The 19,933-nt window shown below is 37.9% G+C and overlaps 1 long non-coding RNA gene across 1 annotated transcript; it reads left to right on the top strand.

Moving 5' to 3' along the window:
- The first annotated feature begins 14,838 nt into the window (after positions 1 to 14,838).
- LOC120207389 lies at positions 14,839 to 16,370 on the top strand. The gene is made up of 3 exons (XR_005524202.1): positions 14,839 to 15,195; positions 15,280 to 15,339; positions 15,986 to 16,370. It is a non-coding gene; the product is annotated as an uncharacterized LOC120207389 (long non-coding RNA).
- Positions 16,371 to 19,933: the final 3,563 nt, after the last annotated feature.

Genomic DNA, 19,933 nt, shown 5'->3' with positions numbered 1-19,933 from the left:
ACAGCTTCATCATCATCATCATCATCATCATCATCCCTATCCACACCGACCGACGAGGTTTCATTTAACAGTCATGTTAATTGGCCAGAAGACACGACCAACATTACCATCAAATAAGCAGGCAGCCACACCTTCTCCTATATTTCCAGGATATACAAACTATTAAGCCGCAAGATCACACCTCTTTCAAGCTTCAATCAGAAGTACTGAAGTTGTTATATCCACTTCTAACCCGAGTGCCTCAAATACTAACCACTAAAAGGAGAAATGAGAAACACCAGGACCAAAAGACGCCCTTCGATCCCCATGACACAATTCAATGCAAAACCCCAAGAAACCACCAACTTCCACACCAATGCCAAACCTGAAAACACCTAAATCACAAGGATGAATTCATGCATGGAACAAGTAAGAACTCGAACACTATCGACCTCAAAGATTAAACTAGTAGCACCTAAACCACAAGCCAGACATCAACCAAAAGCTTAACCACTAAAAGGATCATTTAACAAAAATGAAACAACCAATTCCTCCACTCCAATTTCCACATCCTTAAAGCTAAACCCCACTTGAAATCAACACCCATAAAACAACTTTCGCAACAATTCGACACCGAAAAGATGGAATCAAATCCTATTATATCAAGAAGTTGGCCTCAAAGGCTGACTTCCAACAACAGAAAGCAACCCATTTTCCTCCTCTTTGTTAGAGTATGCCCAAAGACCAATCATACGATGATTGTAATAATACATTTATTTACTGATTTTATTAAATAAAGGCATTGCCACTATTATTTTCAGTTATGTGTCTGTGTTTAACATAAACTGAAAGATAATAAAGTCCATATAATAACATTATTAAAAGATCCATAGTCAAGTATTATTATGGGCATGGACAATAATAATACGCTTAAGACTAACGTGTTATTTATTGATGACAAGGAGTTGTCATTGACATAGAGATCTCAGAATTGATACATGATTATATTGTTAGAGAACAATGTATTGGATTGACCCATCATGAGCATATGTCTTGGATTATTATGTAACGGTCATAACATTGCTCATGGTGATGACTATATGTATGATCCTCAGACTTGAGATCAATGTTATCCCAACATATATTGTTGTATGTTTTGATACAGTTAAACATTCTCCGTAACTGGTTGCACTATAAAGATTGTTATTGAATATATTTCGATATATGTAGTGGGGTGTATATGGTTAAGATAGGATTTGTCCTTCCTACATAATAGGAAAATATCACAGGCCACTTGACTGAGTGAGACTAGAAATGCATGGTCATGCTCGAATAAGTTGATATGTGATATCATATTCGTTAATTATAGTCTACTTTAGATATCAAGAAAGAATAGATGGGCTATACAAGTGTGACTATTCTAAGACATGTGTCTATTCTAGATATAAAGGACAAAAAGATGTAATACATAAAAGAGTTAATCACGAAGATGATATGTCGAATCATAATTTCTTGTAACTTAGGTGACAATGATATATTGCTAGTGTCGAAACGATTTTTAAGTGAGGGGCGCGAACTTTTGAAAACCACGTCATTTTAATTATTCTCTTTACGATTGAATTTTAATTAAAAACAATGTGATTTTAGAAAACCTCTTGTTTCGAACATTTGGAAATTCCTTTACGATAAAAAAACATACGGTTCGAGGAGTCGCCACCAATCTTTGATAGGGGTGTGACTGGGTACCCAAAAACGTTATCATTTTAAATAAAAATTAATTTTAATTAAAATAACAAATTTAGGTCCGCGTTACCAGAAAGTGAGTTTGGGAGTCGGTTATGCGTGGGGAAGGATTAGCACCCCCACAGCGCCCTAAATCGGTACCTCGTCGATTAATTAATGTCTTTGCAATGAAATTTACAAATTCGAGTTTAATTTGGTTTATTATCCCCAACAAAACAACACATGAATTTTACATTATTCGAAAGCACCAGAATAGATTAAATTAAAATTACCCAGCCTTTAGAAAGATAAAGAATATTCGATTATTTAAAAATATCGAGACCAGATCTTAAATCAGTTATAACAACCTTTTCTCGATAAATTTAAATAGTCGAATATTTCTTTTTCTTCCCTTCCCAAATTTTAAAGTGATAAATCAATTTCTTAGGTGTCACTAATGGGATACACTTTTAATTTAAAATCGTTAGAAGCGGACCTCTAATCAGTTAAGACAACCCACTTAAAACGATTTTAAATTAAAAGGGTATTACCCTTAATCCAATTATGTAATAATGTCGAGTTATGCACATGAGGATATCATACATATTATGCAAAAAAGGATGACATGCAAAAATATTTTAATACCACAAATTATATACATTATAACTTATACATATATATACACATTAATATGTAATGTACGAAAGTGACTTAAAATAAAATAAAATAAACATATTAACTCAAAATATGAATTTCAGGAAATATCTATATTTAAGGACTAAACCATATTAAACAAAACCTTACTATTTTAAATACAAACATAATAAAAATTAAAGTATACATGCAAATATTACCATATTCAATACCAACAATTGAAATAAAACTACTATTATTATTATGGACTGATACCATAATAGACCCGACATATACAAGATTAGAGAGTAACATATAAAAATTAAATGATCAAATGTATGAATAAATAAATCAACCTTTAGGACCTAAAAGAAACATGCAAAATATAGAACCCTAATGTCTAAACAGTAGGAAGTGCATGCGCGCAACAATTGAGAACTAAATTAAAAACAGAAAAGATTTTATTCGAGGACTAAAATATTACATGCAAAAACTTGAAGACCAAATGTGCAAACGAAAGAAAATAAATACACTAGCATTCAGGACTAAAATCAAATGTGCATAAAAGATAAAGTCCAAATTACGAAACAAACAGGACTCGACTTCAGGACCAAAATGAGTTACAAGTAAAACCTAAATGACTCGTAAAATGAATAAATCAAATGCCAAAACGGATGCCCCAAACTGCTCAAACTACGTCGTTTTAGTAATCTTATATATTTATATCTAGGGTAAAAATAAAACCCTAATTTCATTTGTTCTCTTTACGCCGTTTCTCTCCACCCTTTCCCCCCATCTTCTTCTTCTTCTTCTTTTCTCCCTCAGCAGCCGTTCTGAACTCCGAATGAAGGATCCAGACCACCGACGAAAGAAGCCTAAGGACTTGGCCACAGACGAAATAGACCTAGGACCTCCTCAAACAAACCGACACCCCTCAAATGACCAAAACCTTCCCTAATGTTCTCCGACACCCTCTGAAAATAGGGTAAATAAACGTGAACCAACGAGACCCTCCCCTCTGACCACCGTTAGAAACCACCGAGGAAACCTAAACGACCGATGACCGAAGACCCAACTCCACTGTTATTTTAGTGCCCCAGAAATCTCGACTCCGACGACTACTAAAAGACTCTAGGTGACCTATCAAAACACTCCTAATATTTATCACGTTTATTATGCTTCGATTTTTAAGACTAATCTCAACTCTTTTTCCTTGATAGCGGGGACCCGAACGGCTAAGGCGGAGCCACCGAGACCCTACTGTCATTTACACAACCAAGGTAATTTTATAATTCCTCTCTACTTTCTATTTGTTTTCGAAATAAGAACAATAAACATGAATCACTGCTTAATATTTCTTAAAAAAATAACGAAAAGGAAATGCTTGTATTTCTTTCAAAATAGATGGGGAAGACCCCTGTTACACTGTCGATCCTTGAATACCGAAATGATGTTTACACGCACTGTTTTTTGTTGTTCTTTTTGTTGCTCTTTTTTTCTGATTTTTGCTCGTTGTTGATGAAAAATCCCCTTTGTGTTACTATCCCCTCCTATCGCTGGTGTTTCCCGTTTTTGTTAACTGCACCCCCTGTTGGTTTCTGGTTCTGCGCTTTTTGTTCTCCCTCTCGATTATCATTGGTTCATTTCTCTCATTGTTCCCTCTGTTCGTGAACCTCTCTCCCCCTAATGATCGTGAAACCCTCCCTGGGGTAATGGTTTTTTTGCTTCTGTGATTCCTCACCCCAATTACCGAGAGCCCCCTTTTGTTGTGCTAAAAAAATGGTTTAATATGCTTCTCTTGAGCTATTTGTTGCTGCTAATGGTTGATGTCTCCTCATTGATGATCAATCCCTTAATTTTTTAATATCCCCATAATATGTTGCCCCTCATTTCATGTGTTGAGTCTGCTAATCTTGTATTTTGCAGGGCATGGGGTCTTCACGAGGGAGCATGGGCAGCATGGGTGGTCTTCACGTGGGTGTTGTAGTGCTTCACATGGGCAGCTCGATGGTGGACCACTATGGCACTAAGTATGGGTCTTTCTTGGTGGGTGACAGCAGCACGGGCTTTGGTGAGTGGCGCACTGTCTCAGTGCTCGTGAGTGGTGTCGGGTGTGCGGTTGGCTGTGGCTTCTGCTCGGTCAGTGTGGCGCATCATAAGGTTTTCACGTGGGCAGCAGTGGCATCGTGTTAAAGATGGTAATGGTGCAAAATGGGTCGGGTCTGATGTAGTGGGCTTCCATTTTGAGGTTGATGTTGGGCTCTGTAATTGGGTCCATTATTTGTAATTTGGTTTGGGCTTGTAAGATGGACTCTAGACAATTAATTTGGATTTTGGATTTCAATTTGTGTCTCAATTTCCATATACGATTACAATTCCAATTGAGCACCAAAGCTTCCAAACTCAAACTTCCACGCTTCATCATTTGAATTAATTCTTCATCGAGAACCAACACCTTCAAATTATTTCTCGATCATCGTTAAATGGATTTAAAAGGCCCGGAAAAAAACGGGTGTCTACAGCTGCCTCTCTTTGCTCATTCTTGTGTTAACAAGAATAGGGCAAAGATAAAAAAAACAACGCATTTTTGTGCAATTCCATCTTCGCTTTGAAACTTGATAAGGGATTTGCTTCACTCCTTCTTCAGGAGACTTGAAAAATCTTCTGCCAACGGGTTCATTCCCTCTTTCTTTTAGGGAGTAGAACTCGAACAATCTTCTACGAACGGGTTCGCTCCCTCTTTCTTTAGGGAGTGGGAACTCGAACAATCTTCTCCCTACGAGTTCGCTTCCTCTTTCTTTAGGGAGTGGGAACTCGAACAATCTTCTTCCTACGGGTTTGCTCTCTCTTTCTTTAGGGAGTGGGAACTCGAACAATCTTCTGCCTACGGGTTCGCTCCCTCTTTCTTTAGGGAGTGGGAACTCGAACAATCTTCTGGTGTGATTCTGCTTCACTATTCTTCCATGAAGGCTCAACTTTGAAAGTCAAACCTCTATCTTATTGGGACTTTGAATTGGTCAATGACTCTTTGTGCGCATTTTCTTTTAATCAATTGGTCCGCTTCTTCGTACTCGAGAATCTTCGATTTCCTTCCACATCTGATGATCTGATGGTTTGCTCCAATACTTCTGAGAAGGCTTAAAATGGCCCCGATGACTTATCATCTTGGTGTGAAAACATCCTACCCGAAGGTCTTATGGATGACCCGATGGGTTTATCATCTTGCTCGAAAGGCTCACAAATGACCCGAAGGATTTAATCATCATGCTCGAAAGACTTACTGATAGCCCGAAGGACTTCATCATCATGCTCGAAAGACTTACTTATGGCACTTACTTATGGATTTGCTTCACTACTCTTCTGTGAAGGCTTACAATTACCCGAAGGATTTACTCATCACGCTCAAAAGACTTACTGATGGCCCGAAGGACTTCATCATCATGCTCGAAAGACTTACTGATGGCACTTACTGATGTATTTGCTTCACTACTCTTCTGTGAAGGCTTACAAATTACCCGAAGGATTTAATCATCATGCTCAAAAGACTTACTGATGGCACTTACTGATGGGTTTGCTTCACTACTCTTATGTGAAGGCTTACAAACTACCCGAAGGATTTAATCATCATGCTCGAAAGACTTACTGATGGCCCGAAGGACTTATATAGTGCGAAATATTGGAAATCTCCTTACTTCTCAAAGATTTCATTTTCTTAAAACATCACTTTCTCATTTTCTCAAATTCATGTGAAAACATCCTACCCGAAGGTCTTATGGATGGCCCGAAAGACTTATCATCTTGCTCTAAAGGCTTACAGATGACCCAAAGGATTTAAGCATCATGCTCGAAAGACTTATTGATGGCCCGAAGGACTTACTAAGTGTGAAATTTTGGATTCAAAAATTTCATCTCCTTAAAACATCATTTTCTCATTTTTAAATTCATATGAAAACATCCTACCCGAAGGTCTTATGGATGGCCCGAAAGACTTATCATCTTGCTCTGAAGACTTACAGATGAGTTTGCTTCACTACTCTCTGGTGAAGGCTTAAGATGGTTTGCTTCACTACTCTCCGGTGAAGGCTTAAGATGGTTTGCTTCACTACTCTCCGGTGAAGGCTTAAGATGGTTTGCTTCACTACTCTCCGGTGAAGGATTAAGATGGTTTGCTTCACTACTCTCCGGTAAAGGCTTAAGATGGTTTGCTTCACTACTCTCCGGTGAAGGCTTAAGATGGTTTGCTTCATTACTCTTCGGTGAATGCTTAAGATTGATATGCTTCACTACTCTTCGGTGAAGGCTTAAGATTGAGTTGCTTCACTACTCTTCGGTGAAGGCTTAAGATTGATTTACTTCACTACTCTTCGGTGAAGGCTTAGGATAGATTTGCTTCACTACTCTTCGGTGAAGGCTTAAGATGGACTTTGCCCCAATCTTCTGTGTGCAAGTCACTTTAATCGATTGATTCCTCTCTTCATACACGAAAATCTTTGTTTTTTCTTCTAGATCTGATGGTCTTCACTTCAAAGCAATGCTTCTTCTGTGGATTAGACCTCTCTGTTCTTCAAGGTATGCCTCTTTAAACAAAACTCCTTGCGTTTGAGGTTTGAACTCTTCCTTTCAATCGTCGGGATTTTAACATCCTGTATCTTCTCTTTTCAATGGAAGATCTGTAAAAATCATGTATTTACGTAGGAAACACGATTGCAATTCAATGTATCAGTGTAATGCATTTTCTTTTATGCAAATGATGTTTTCATGAATGCATAAATGTTGAATCAATTTTCACTTGGCTCCAGAGTGGTGAGCTTGATCTTCTTCCATTTGATCATTCCTTTCCAGGGTTTGCTCTAGATATCCGTGTAACGACTCTTAATTTCCAATTTGCATTTTGGAAGAGCCCTCTGATCTTCTCCTATCCTCTTGTCGTCTTTGTTTTCCGTCTTCATTTCGAATAAAGCGTTTTCTCTCTCTACTTCTTGCTATGGTCAGAAATACGACTGTGTTGCCCCATTTTTTGAGACTATGTATATGACTGCGCCAAACTCCACAAAGATCAATGGGATAGCGACATCCAATCTGATTTGACTCTTGCAACATATCACAATGAGGATCTATCCTGATTTTTCATGTCACCACATCTAATCATATATCAGACAAGGCTTATTTATACCATATCATGTCGGGAGGTTTAACCACAACCCTTCATTCAATCTTAGTTGGTTCCACTAGTCTCTTGCTATTAAAATTCTATTGACTTTTCCGTGGAAAGTAATCTTCACACTTCTTATTTTCAACCTTGGCATGGGATTGTAGAAGACAATATTCATCTTAGGTAATGGAAAAAATCCCTAATCGCAACACTGATTCATCACCATATTCACTGGTTCGTAAAACATTTGACACTACATTCATCTCTTGAAGTGGCTTCTGCTCATATCTTTCAACCAGATAAGCTCTTTGCATAGCCTTCAAAGTTTTTGTATGGTATTACCAGGATACCAAAACTCAGTGGAAATCACAAGAGTAATGCAACTAATGATTGACAAAATGATCATATACAGTAAACCCCACTGTCATTGTTTCACCATTTTCACTCTTCACACATTTCTATCCCATTGGAACTATTTGTTCAAATCAATAATCATTCCACAAGTCTTCATAGGCTTCCAAAGATGCTCCACATTAATACCTCTAGCTGAAACAGGCCTTCATTAGTGCCGCAACATTATCTTATACTGGTACAGGCCTTCAAAATGCCCCAACACCTCAAATTGTAAGGCTCAATCTAATGCCTTCTTGGTCTGAATCTTGTCATCTCAACATGATGTGGGTTCAGTCATGCCCCGACATTATCTTGTACTGGTATGGGCCTTCAAAGTGCCCCAACACCTCAAATTGTAAGGCTCATTCTCAATGCCTTCTTGGTCTGAATCTTGTCATCTCAACGTGATGTGGGTTCAGTCATGCCCCAACGTGTGTATTCATGGCTCCCCTCGTACCAAAAATCTCTTGACTTTGAATGCTCTCATTCTAGTGCTACTAAACAGGAGTGTTGTCAAATAGCTTGAGGGCTTTTCTTCATGTTGCCATTGACACTTAAGAAGTGATCGACCCTTCTAACACAAAGTCTTGCATTTTCATTCGGGTTGAGATATGCGCCCCTTATGAACAATGAGGTCCTCTTCTTCTTGATGGGTTATTGATAACTTCACAAAGAAATATTACAATTTCTATCCTTCATCCATTCTGATCTCTTGGACCATCTGCTTCTAGATCGCAGAATGCTTCATGTTCTGGCATCGCTTATTCTTCCTGACGGGTTACTGACAACGTCACAAGAAAATATTATAATTTCTCTCTTCATCCATTCCGATCTCTAGGACCGTTTGATTCGAGATCCCGGAATGCTTCATGTTCTGGCACCGCTTATTCTTTTTCTCCAATAGAGGCACAATGAGCCTCACCAGCTTCAAGGACCTTACACATTTGAAACTGTCCTGTTTGAAAATGTTTTTTTCTTTCTTTTATTTTAGGGATCAAAGAATGAAAGAATTTTATAAAACATTGCCCCTTAATTCAGGCTCACAATCGAATCAAATCATAAACATGAGTTCACAGAATATTAAAAGAATCAATAGCTCTTTAATGTTTTCAGGGTTATAACTCTTTGACAAGTGTCAAAACTGAGGGGTTGGCTTCAGGTTGGCTTTCTATTTCCTAAGGTTTCGACCACCAAAATGTCATTTCTTTCTTGATCATTGTGAACATCGCAACATGTCCTTCTTTCTTGGCTTGGTATTTTAATCGGATGCGGACAAAATGACGCAACTAGCATAATCAATTACTAGACTTTCTAGAACACTTCTATTTCAGTTCTTTGAAATCTTCCATTTGTTCAAGCTTCGTAGACTCCTCTAACCAAGGCCAGTGCATAAATATCGATCTAAAAATGAAATTTCTGAGTGCTCGTGTGAAATTGACTATAACAGGTGTTTCTTAACTCCCTTAGTCTATCTTTACCGAAACTCCTTATTCGTAAAATTGGTTTAATTTGCCATTTTCTGGCTAGCTGAAATCAGCTTTATTGTAATTTGCCTTTATCGGGCTAGCTGAAGGGTTCATCTCATCACAAAGTCTTTGACTTGACAATCACAGTGGAGCATACACCGAATTGCCAGGTACCCGATCAAGGTCATGGTTTGAATATAATCTATTCATATAGCCATGGCTTTCGAGTTTCCTCTATAACCAATTGCCTTAGCGAAATAACTCAGGTTTATTGTATACATATAATATTAATCACCTTTATCAGGCTTTATTATATGCATATAATATTATAATTTGGGTATACGGATCCAATTTCTTAAGATTATCAAGAAGAACCTGTCATAGTCTAAGTGTTGTTGAAAGTCAGAAAATCTCATCGTTAGAGTTCAATTTCCAAGCAACTGACCTAAACTAGATTCACATACTCGACTATTCAATCCGTAAAGATTATAATCATCATCGAACGTCGTCAACAAAAGTATGGTCTAGACAGGTTTGTGATGTCATACACAAAAGATGCCCCATGTTGTCCGCTCCTATACATACCTGAATACCAAGCCTATTGTTCATTTCCTTATAAGATGAGAAGGTTATATCGGTCCATGCAATAGAAAGGTATGGTGTTCGATTGTATCTTCTGGGGATAAGGTCAGGGTCCTTGTTTTATCAGGTTTCAACCTTGTCATTTCGTCAAGGATTTATAACCCTAATTATTAAAGAGCTTTTAATTCAGTTGATATTCAAAGAATTTCAAGTCAAATTTGATTCAATGCTCACCATCCTTAAAGTAACATGAATTCATTTAAATATCATTACAAAAAAACTGATGATAAAGTTCAAAAAATGTTGTTCAAACAAGATGTTGCAAATGACAAAAAGTTTCATGATGAACAAAATGGTTTATGCGCAGTCAGAATGCCCCATTATTCTTCTAATGCTGTGGTGTTTGATTCGATCAGGTGCTCCACATTGTGCTCTGGTGCCCCACTCGAGCTCATCATCCATTGTTTCACCAATTCTTGTGTCAATGTCCCATTTTCCACAAGCATCTCTATCTCCTTTAACAGCAGCCTGCAATTTCCCGTAGAATGCCCCAATGCCCCCAAGTGAAAATCACAGGCACTATCTTGACCATAGCTGTGAGTAGAAGGGTATGGTTTCACTTTTATTGGCCTCGGTGTGAGGTATTGACCTTTAACCAAATAGGGATACAGATCCGAGATAGAAGTTTGGAACACTTTCAAAGCATTTTTCAATCTTGGGGCTTTCTTTGGACGACTCGAGTAACTTGCTGCCCCTTTTTTTTACGATTGTGGGAGCTATGGATGTGACATTCATTCACCTCATCAGCTTTTTCCTTTTGATCGGTTGGACATTTGGAAGTGACTTTCAAGTTTCCCTTGCTGATTGCATCTTCAATTAATTCTCCAGCCATCATAAGATCCTTAAAGCCATTCGTCGAGTTTCCCAGCATTAACTCAAAGAAAGGAGCTGGGAGAGAATCGTGAAACATACATGATATTTCTTCTTCTAACAAAGGAGGTTGAACTTGTGCTTCCACTCTTCTCCATCTTAGGGCATATTCTCTAAAGCTCTCAATAGTTTTCATCCTTATCCTTTGAAGGTCATGACGTTTTGGGGCTAAGCCTTTAACATATCGATATTCCCCCAGAAAAACATCAGCTAGGTTGACCCATGTCTTGATCTTCTCTCTGTTCAAACGATTATACCATACTATAGCTGGCCCAACAAGACTATCATGGAATAAATGAATCAGGAAGTTATCATCATTTACATACCCTTCCATATTTCTACAAAACATCTTTAGATGAATTAGGGGGAAACTTGTGCCATCATATATTTCAAAATTAGGCACCCTAAATTCATGTAGGATGACCAAATCAGGGACCAAATTGAGTTCTCTAGCTTCTAACTCCTTTTAGGAGGCATTAACAATCTTCATATCTGTAATGGCTTCATCCAACCACTTGAATTCGTCTTCAAATTGCTCATAATTGACGAGGCTCATCCCTAGGTTTGAGTTAGATGCTCTAGGGTAGATTATCACTCTTGCTGTATTAGTATGATGGCATTGATTTCCTTCATCATCCATTTTCTCTTTACTAACAGCCTATGGTGCCAGTACCTGAATCATTTGATTCGATACACTTTGTAGGGAACCCGATGCTTGATTCCTCGTATCTTGTTGTAACCCAACCAACTGTTCTTGCAACTGATCTTGTGATTTCTCATTAGATTGCTCCATTGCTTCCATTTGTTTGCTAATGATGATGAGGAACAATATGAATGAACGATCTTGCTATTAATGTCACATAATCTTCCATAAGTTATTTCCGTGTTTTCATAATTAATGCATATAAAATGCTTATGCAATGCAAATGCAAATGTCAAATGCAAATGCAAAAGGTGTTAATTCCAAAAGTGACCACCATAGAACAACCTTCATTTAGACAACAAGATTTCATTACACCATGTAATCAAAATACAATTGTGATTCTTCATCTCTTCATTTCCTTGAGTCGTACTCTTCATGGAATCTGGCATTGCACCTCCAAAATTGTCGGCGTATTTTATCGTCTTTGATGATGTCGGAGTCCTTAAATTGAATCTTGGGATCTCCATCTTCACTTTCAGTGCAAAGTGGTCTTCGTGTCTTTGTGAAGGGTCTTCTCGTCCTTGGTATTACTGCATCTATCTCCTGAGGGAACATCTTCAGCCCCCGCTCCTTTGAAAGAAGTCTTCGATCAACTTCAAACTTCATTCATCGGATGTCCTTCTTCATGAATCGTTCTTCAATCAGGTTCAAATTTCTTCATTCATCGGATTTTCTTCTTCATGAATCATTTGAATGTCTATGGATCTCCCGATTTTGAGTACATGGTTAAGAATTTCTCGCCTCATTACGACCAGCCTTCTTATTAGTCAATCACTTGCAAATTAACACCTTTGAATGACATGAAGATGCAAATGCAATAAATCCAAAATAAAATAGACATAAGACAAAAAATGGGTTAGTACTCACAAGATAAACAACAAGATAGTAAGTACCGTAAACATCAAATAAAACCTACCCTTACATGCTGACTACCCAATCATGCTTAGTAGATCCTACCCAACATGATATCTACCCCCATGCTTTTGTTATTTGCAAAAATCCTAACCGCATGATATCTAATTCGCATGCTTGTTCGAGAAAATAAACCTAACCACATGATTTCTAGTTCGCATGCATTTATTCGAAAAAGCGAAAATAAATGACTCAAAAAGCTTTTCCTTGTTTACCCTCCTCACGGGACTCCTTAGGTTCGGATTAGGCTCGATCTAAGTTCAGGCTCTATGTTCACTACATGCTGGGTTCGGTTCTAAAGTGATAGGTTCTCGAATTGTCGAGTTCAATTTCGAGGGAACACACCTCCTTATGTCCATGCGGAGGTGAATACCATCACGAGGACCATAAGGCGTGAGCTCCAGGAGCGATCCACTATCCCATGCGGAGGTGAAAACCACATGAGGGAGTAGTCTCTCACTCCTACTTAAATAGGACGGAGCGGGGTTTTAGCTCATGTTATGCAAATGCAACTGTGCAGTGTGTGAGGAAAAGCGAAAATAAGACAACACATAATCACAAAACACTCAAAAATCAATCCTCTTTAAACACATAATCTGAAACTATTAACAAACAGATCAGTACAACTATTTATTAGTTAATCAAATTCTAAACAAACAATATTAAAACCAAACCGGGGATTAAAAACCAAATTAGAGAGAATTTATAACTTTCAATTGCAAAGACAATCAATTAATCGACTATAGGCTTGACTCTCTAAAAAAGGTCCCCAGCGGAGTCGCCATGCTGTCGAAACGATTTTTAAGTGAGGGGCGCGAGATTTTGAAAACCACGTCATTTTAATTATTCTCTTTACGATTGAATTTTAATTAAAAACAATGTGATTTTAAAAAACCTCTCGTTTCGAACATTTGGAAATTCCTTTACGATAAAAAAAACATACGGTTCGAGGAGTCGCCACCAATCTTTGATAGGGGGTGTGATTGGGTACCCAAAAACGTTATCATTTTAAATAAAAATTAATTTTAATTAAAACAACAAATTTAGGTCCGCGTTACCAGAAAGTAAGTTCGGGAGTCGGTTACGCGTGGGGAAGGATTAGCACCCCCACAGCGCCCTAAATCGCTACCTCGTCGATTAATTAATGTCTTTGCAATGAAATTTACAAAATCGAGTTTAATTTGGTTTATGATCCCCGACAAAACAACACATGAATTTTACATTATTCGAAAGCACCAGAATATATTAAATTAAAATTACCCAGCCTTTAGAAAGATAAAGAATATTCGATTATTTAAAAATATCGAGACCAGATCTTAAATAAGTTATAACAACCTTTTCTCGATAAATTTAAATAGCCGAATATTTCTTTTTCTTCCCTTCCCAAATTTTAAAGTGATAAATCAATTTCTTAGGTGTCACTGATGGGATACACTTTTAATTTAAAATCGTTAGAAGCGGACCTCTAATCAGGTAAGACAACCCACTTAAAACCATTTTAAATTAAAAGGGTATTACCCTTAATCTAATTATGTAATAATGTCGAGTTATGCACATGAGGATATCATACATATTATGCAAAAAGGATGACATGCAAAAATATTTTAATACCACAAATTATATACATTATAACTTATACATATATATACACATTAATATGTAATGTACGAAAGTGACTTAAAATATAATAAAATAAACATATTAACTCAAAATATGGATTTCATGAAATATCTATATTTAAGGACTAGACCATATTAAACAAAACCTTTCTATTTTAAATACAAACATAATAAAAATTATAGTATACATGCAAATATTACCATATTGAATACCAACAATTGAAATAAAACTACTATTATCATTATGGACTGATACCAGAATAGACCCGACATATACAAGATTAGATGGTAACATATAAAAATTAAATGATCAAATGTCTGAATAAATAAATCAACCTTTAGGACCTAAAAGAAACATGCAAAATATAGAACCCTAATGTCTAAATAGCATAAAGTACATACGCGTAACAATTGAGAACTAAATTAAAAACAGAAAAGATTTTATTCGAGGACTAAAATATAACATGCAAAAAAGTTGAAGACCAAATATGCAAACGAAAGAAAATAAATACACTAGCATTCAGGACTAAAATCAAATGTGCATAAAAGATAAAGTCCAAATTACGAAACAAACAGGACTCGACTTCAGGACCAAAATGAGTTACAAGTAAAACCTAAATGACTCGCAAAATGAATAAATCAAACGCCAAAACGGATGCCCCAAACTATTCAAACTACGTCGTTTTAGTAATCCTATATATTTATATCTAGGGTAAAAAAAAACCCTAATTTCATTTGTTCTCTTTGCGCCGTTTCTCTCCACCCTTTCCCCCCATCTTCTTCTTCTTCTTTTCCCCCTCAGCAGCCGTTCTAACTCCGAATGAAGGATCCAGACCACTGACGAAAGAAGCCTAAGGACTCGGCCACAGACGAAATAGACCTAGGACCTCCTCAAACAAACCGACACCCCTCAAATGACCAAAACCTTCCCTAATCTTCTCCGACACCCTCTGAAAATAGGGTAAATAAACGTGAACCAACGAGACCATACCCTCCGACCACCGTTAGGAACCACCGAGGAAACCTAAACGACCGAAGACCCAACTCCACTGTTATTTTAGTGCCCCGGAAATCTCGACTCCGACGACTACTAAAAGACTCTAGGTGACCTATCAAAACACTCCTAATATTTATCACGTTTATTATGCTTCGATTTTTAAGACTAATCTCAACTTTTTTCCTTGACAGCGGGGACCCGAACGACTAAGGCGGAGCCACCGAGACCCTACTGTCGTTTACACAACCAAGGTAATTTTATAATTCCTCTCTACTTTCTATTTGTTTTCGAAATAAGAACAATAAACATGAATCATTGCTTAATATTTCTTAAAAAATAACGAAAAGGACCTGCTTGTATTGCTTTCAAAACAGATGGGGAAGACCCCTGTTACACTGTCAATCCTTGAATACCGAAATGATGTTTACACGCACTGTTTTTTGTTGTTCTTTTTTGTTGCTATTTTTCTCTGATTTTTGCTCGTTGTTGATGAAAAATCCCCTTTGTGTTACTATCCCCTCCTATCGCTGGTGTTTCCCATTTTTGTTAACTGCACCCCCTGTTGGTTTCTGGTTCTGTGCTTTTTGTTCTCCCTCTCGATTATCATTGGTTCATTTCTCTCCTTGTTCCCTCTGTTCGTGAACCTCTCTCCCCTTGATGATCGTGAAACCCTCCCTGGGGTAATGGTTTTTTTGGCTTGTGTGATTCCTCACCCCAATTACCGAGAGCCCCATTTTGTTGTGCTAAAAAATGGTTTAATATGCTGCTCGTGAGCTATTTGTTGCTGCTAATGGTTGATGTCTCCTCACTGATGATCAATCCCTTAATTTTTTAATATCCCAATAATATGTTGCCCCCCATTTCATGTGTTGAGTCTGCTAATCTTGTATTTTGCAGGGCATGGGGTCTTCACGAGGGAGCATGGACAGCATGGGTGGTCTTCACGTAGGCGTTGTAGTGCTTCACATGGACAGCTCGATGGTGGACCACTATGGCACTAAGTATGGGTCTTTCTTGGTGGGTGACAACAGCACGGGCTTTGGTGAGTGGCGCACTGTCTCGGTGGTCTGGAGTGGTGTCGGGCGTGCGGTTGGCTGTGGCTTCTGCTCGGTCAGTGTGGCGCATCATAAGGTTTTCACGTGGGCAGCAGTGGCATCGTGTTAAAGATGGAAATGGTGCAAAATGGGTCGGGTCTGATGTAGTGGGCTTCTATTTTGAGGTTGATGTTGGGCTCTGTAATTGGGTCCATTATTTGTAATTTGGTTTGGGCTTGTAAGATGGACTCTAGACAATTAATTTGGATTTTGGATTTCAATTTGTGTCTCGATTTCCATATACGACTACAATTCCAATTTGAGCACCAAAGCTTCCAAACTCAAACTTCCACGCTTCATCATTTGAATTAATTCTTCATCGAGCACCAACACCTTCAAATTATTTCTCGATCATCGTCAAATGGATTTAAAAGGCCCGGACAAAAACGGGTGTCTACAGCTAGATGTCACTCATTGTATGTAATATTAGAATTGTTCTAATAATTACTACTAACGTTACAAGAACCTACAGGGTCACACCCTAAGATTGAAATGATAAAAAAATGTACAATTTGGTGTATGTTACTAAAATATATCTAGAGTTATGATATGTATATTTGATATACATATGATTTTAATTATCCCGAATATAGTAAGTAAGCATTAAAAGAATGTAATTTAGATTACAACTCTTTTAATTGGTATATATAATTCGGAATAATTAAATAAGTTTTTTTTTTAAATAAACATTAAAGATTATAATTCAGATTATAAGTCTTTAATGTATATTTAATTGAATTAATTAAATAATATTTTATTTATTAATTCGAAATAACTTTAAAAACCCTAAGATGTTAGGGTAATGGATATAAAAGGGTGTGTTAGGTCTAGCAACCATTTTTTAACACACAAACATAAACCTTCAACCGTTTTTCTCAAAATCAGTTTTGGGGAAAACATATATTGCTCTCAATCGGGTGAACTGAGTAGAGGCCGAGACGTGATTTCGTGAAGGCTTACGATTCGAACCGATCTACACCACCAGTATTCACTACTGTCCTTGCTGTTTTTCAAGGAACCTGCTGTAAGTATTCGCATCCCTTCCTCCCGATTTTGGTTTTACGTACTTGGATCGCTAGTGAGACCGTCGAGTTTTGTTTTCGCTGCGCCATGGGGTGCGCCGACGGTCCCAACACTCTTCGCCAGGGGAACCCAAATCTTGGTTACAAGGGCCATTGCCTCTTTAATTTTTTATTATTAAAAAAAATATATGGGTAAATATTAAATTAGGGCTTCAAATTTTAGTTTATTTTGATTTGGCCCTATGATTTTCTATGATTAATTATACTTTGCTCCTTTAAGTTGGAATCCTAGCTCCGTCCCAGTCCATCAAGTTGATTGTTTGGTACAACGCACTATGTCAAACTCAGATATGACGGAATTTTATTCTTTAAAGGAGGAATTGCAGTGCCTCTTACCTAGGGACGAGGTGTATCTAAAACAAAGATCCTAAAGTCTTTGGCTATCAAACGACTATAAGAATACATCCTATTTCCATACTCAGGCTAACGATCGACGCGAGAAAAGTTTTATCCAAGTTTTGTACGATTCTAGGGGTCTTTGGATTGATTAGTTGGATGATATTCATCGCGTTGTAGTGACATTCTTTTGCGGCCTTTATCGCTCCACTTGTTGTCAATATTGAATATGTCCTTTCTTCTGTCTCCTTGGTTATTACTTGAAGAAGTATATGACGGATTCTAAGACTGTCGGAAAATTTGTGATTAATTGATCACGAACTATAGTAGGCAAGGATAGCCTGGGCATACTCTGATGGCTGTTGTCAACAAAATGGTTTTGGTGCTTATTCCAAAAGTCTCTTATCTGACTTTGATGAAGCAATTCCAACCCATTTCTCTTTGCATTTTGATATACAAAATCTTTTCGAAGGTATTAGTCAACCACTTGAAACCATTGATGGGGCACTACATTGATCGTTCACAAGCTACTTTTATCCCAAAACGACATATTTCACATAATATTCTCATTACCTAAGAAGTTATCCACTATCTCTATTCGGTTAAATCAGGTTCCCTACAAGGAGCAGCGTTGAAATTAGACATGGAGAAGGCCTACGATCAAGTTGAGTGGTCATTTTTGCATGAAATGCTACTTCACCTCAGATTTGATTCTAATTGGTGTCTTTCATTATGACATGCGTTACCACTTCCACCTTTTGCGTGAGCATCAATGGTAGTTTGTCCGAGGAGTTTTGTCGGGAGCGTGACCTCCTTCAAGGTTGACCCCCTTTAATTGTTCCTATTTATTTGTTGTACTCAAAGTTTATCTTCACTATTGAATCAAGAGCAGCGGTCGGGTGGTACTCGTGGACTCCGGGTGTCAGAAAATGGTCTTCGCATTCCTCACCTATTATTTGCTTACGATAATATGTTATTCCTTTGCTTCCCCAAGGGTGAATTTCGTCAGTTGCGTGCATTATTGGGTTTGTATGGAAATGCTTCTGGGAAGAAAGTTAATCTTGCTATGTCCCACGCCTACTTTAGTCCTCACAAACCCACGACTGCCCCATCGGATCTCTATGGTATTCTTGAGGTCATTCAAGTGGATTCTACAAGAATGTACTTCAGCATGCCACAATATATTGGCTGAAACAAATATGTGGCTTTAGGGTATATTTGAGATTGGATTGTTACTCAAATTACATCCTAAACACAACATTTATTATCCTTCGGTGGCCGAAAGATTTCCATCAAGCCCGTCGGGTAAGCAATACCGATGTATATCATGGGTTGTATTCTACTACCCACAAGGATTGTTCGACGACATTGTTCCTGCAATCCGGGATTTTTGCTGGGCACTCATCTCATGGGATTCTCTTTGTACGCCTATCTGCATCTGTTCTTGGGGCTTCTATGATCTCCACAAATTCAATCTTGCTTTACTTGTGAAGACTCTATAGCGCTTCATCCGATAGCCTAACAGCCTTGTCTCTCAGGTATTTTTAGTAAAATATTTTTGTTGAGAGACTTTTTGCATGCTACACTCGACCCTTACCTCTTATTCGCTTGGCGTAGCATTTTTCAGGCAGCGCATTCCTCGAGACACAACTTCCATTAGAGGGTTGGAATGGATAACAATGTCTGTGTCCATCTTATTAGTGGGATGGGCGTCTCCTGCTTCAGTTCATTGATACTTACTCAAGCAATGGCAGATCATCCTATGGGGTGTGGAGACCTCATGCGATCAGTAAAACTAGGGTGGGACGAAGCTCGCATCTGGGTTGTTTTCTCTTATGAAGATGCTATAGTTATCCTTCAATGCCTCATCTTACCTACTACGTCGGATATTTTGATTTGTAGTCACTACTCCTCAGGTGTATATTCAGTCTGATCAGGCTATAACTGGTTAATGGACCCCACTCACTCTATGATAGCCATCTCTTCCTTATGGCTTTATCTAAGCTGCTTTCACACGTAGTCAAAGGTTAGGGCCTTCCAGTGGCGTCTTGCACATGAAGCATTACCAACGGGTCACCAATTATTCCTTGCTGGTTTAGGTGATGGTTTGTGTTGTTTTTGTGGAGTCCATGAGGAAATAGCACTGGATTCACTGCATGATTGTGTTAAATCTCGAGATATTTTGATAACAGTTGGGATGACATCTCCTGTCTTCTTTACTGATCACGTTTTTTGGGAGGCTACCTACCAACAATGCCCTTCAGCATGATTACTTTTTAGTTGCCTCCTCTCATTCTCTCGATATAGACTGTGTTATTCCCTCAATCTGGAAG

This window comes from Hibiscus syriacus, unplaced genomic scaffold, assembly GCF_006381635.1.
Source record: "Hibiscus syriacus cultivar Baekdansim isolate YM2019G1 unplaced genomic scaffold, ASM638163v2 tig00014728_pilon, whole genome shotgun sequence".
Classification (NCBI taxonomy): domain Eukaryota; kingdom Viridiplantae; phylum Streptophyta; class Magnoliopsida; order Malvales; family Malvaceae; genus Hibiscus; species Hibiscus syriacus.
This window is presented reverse-complemented; position numbering and strand designations above follow the sequence as displayed.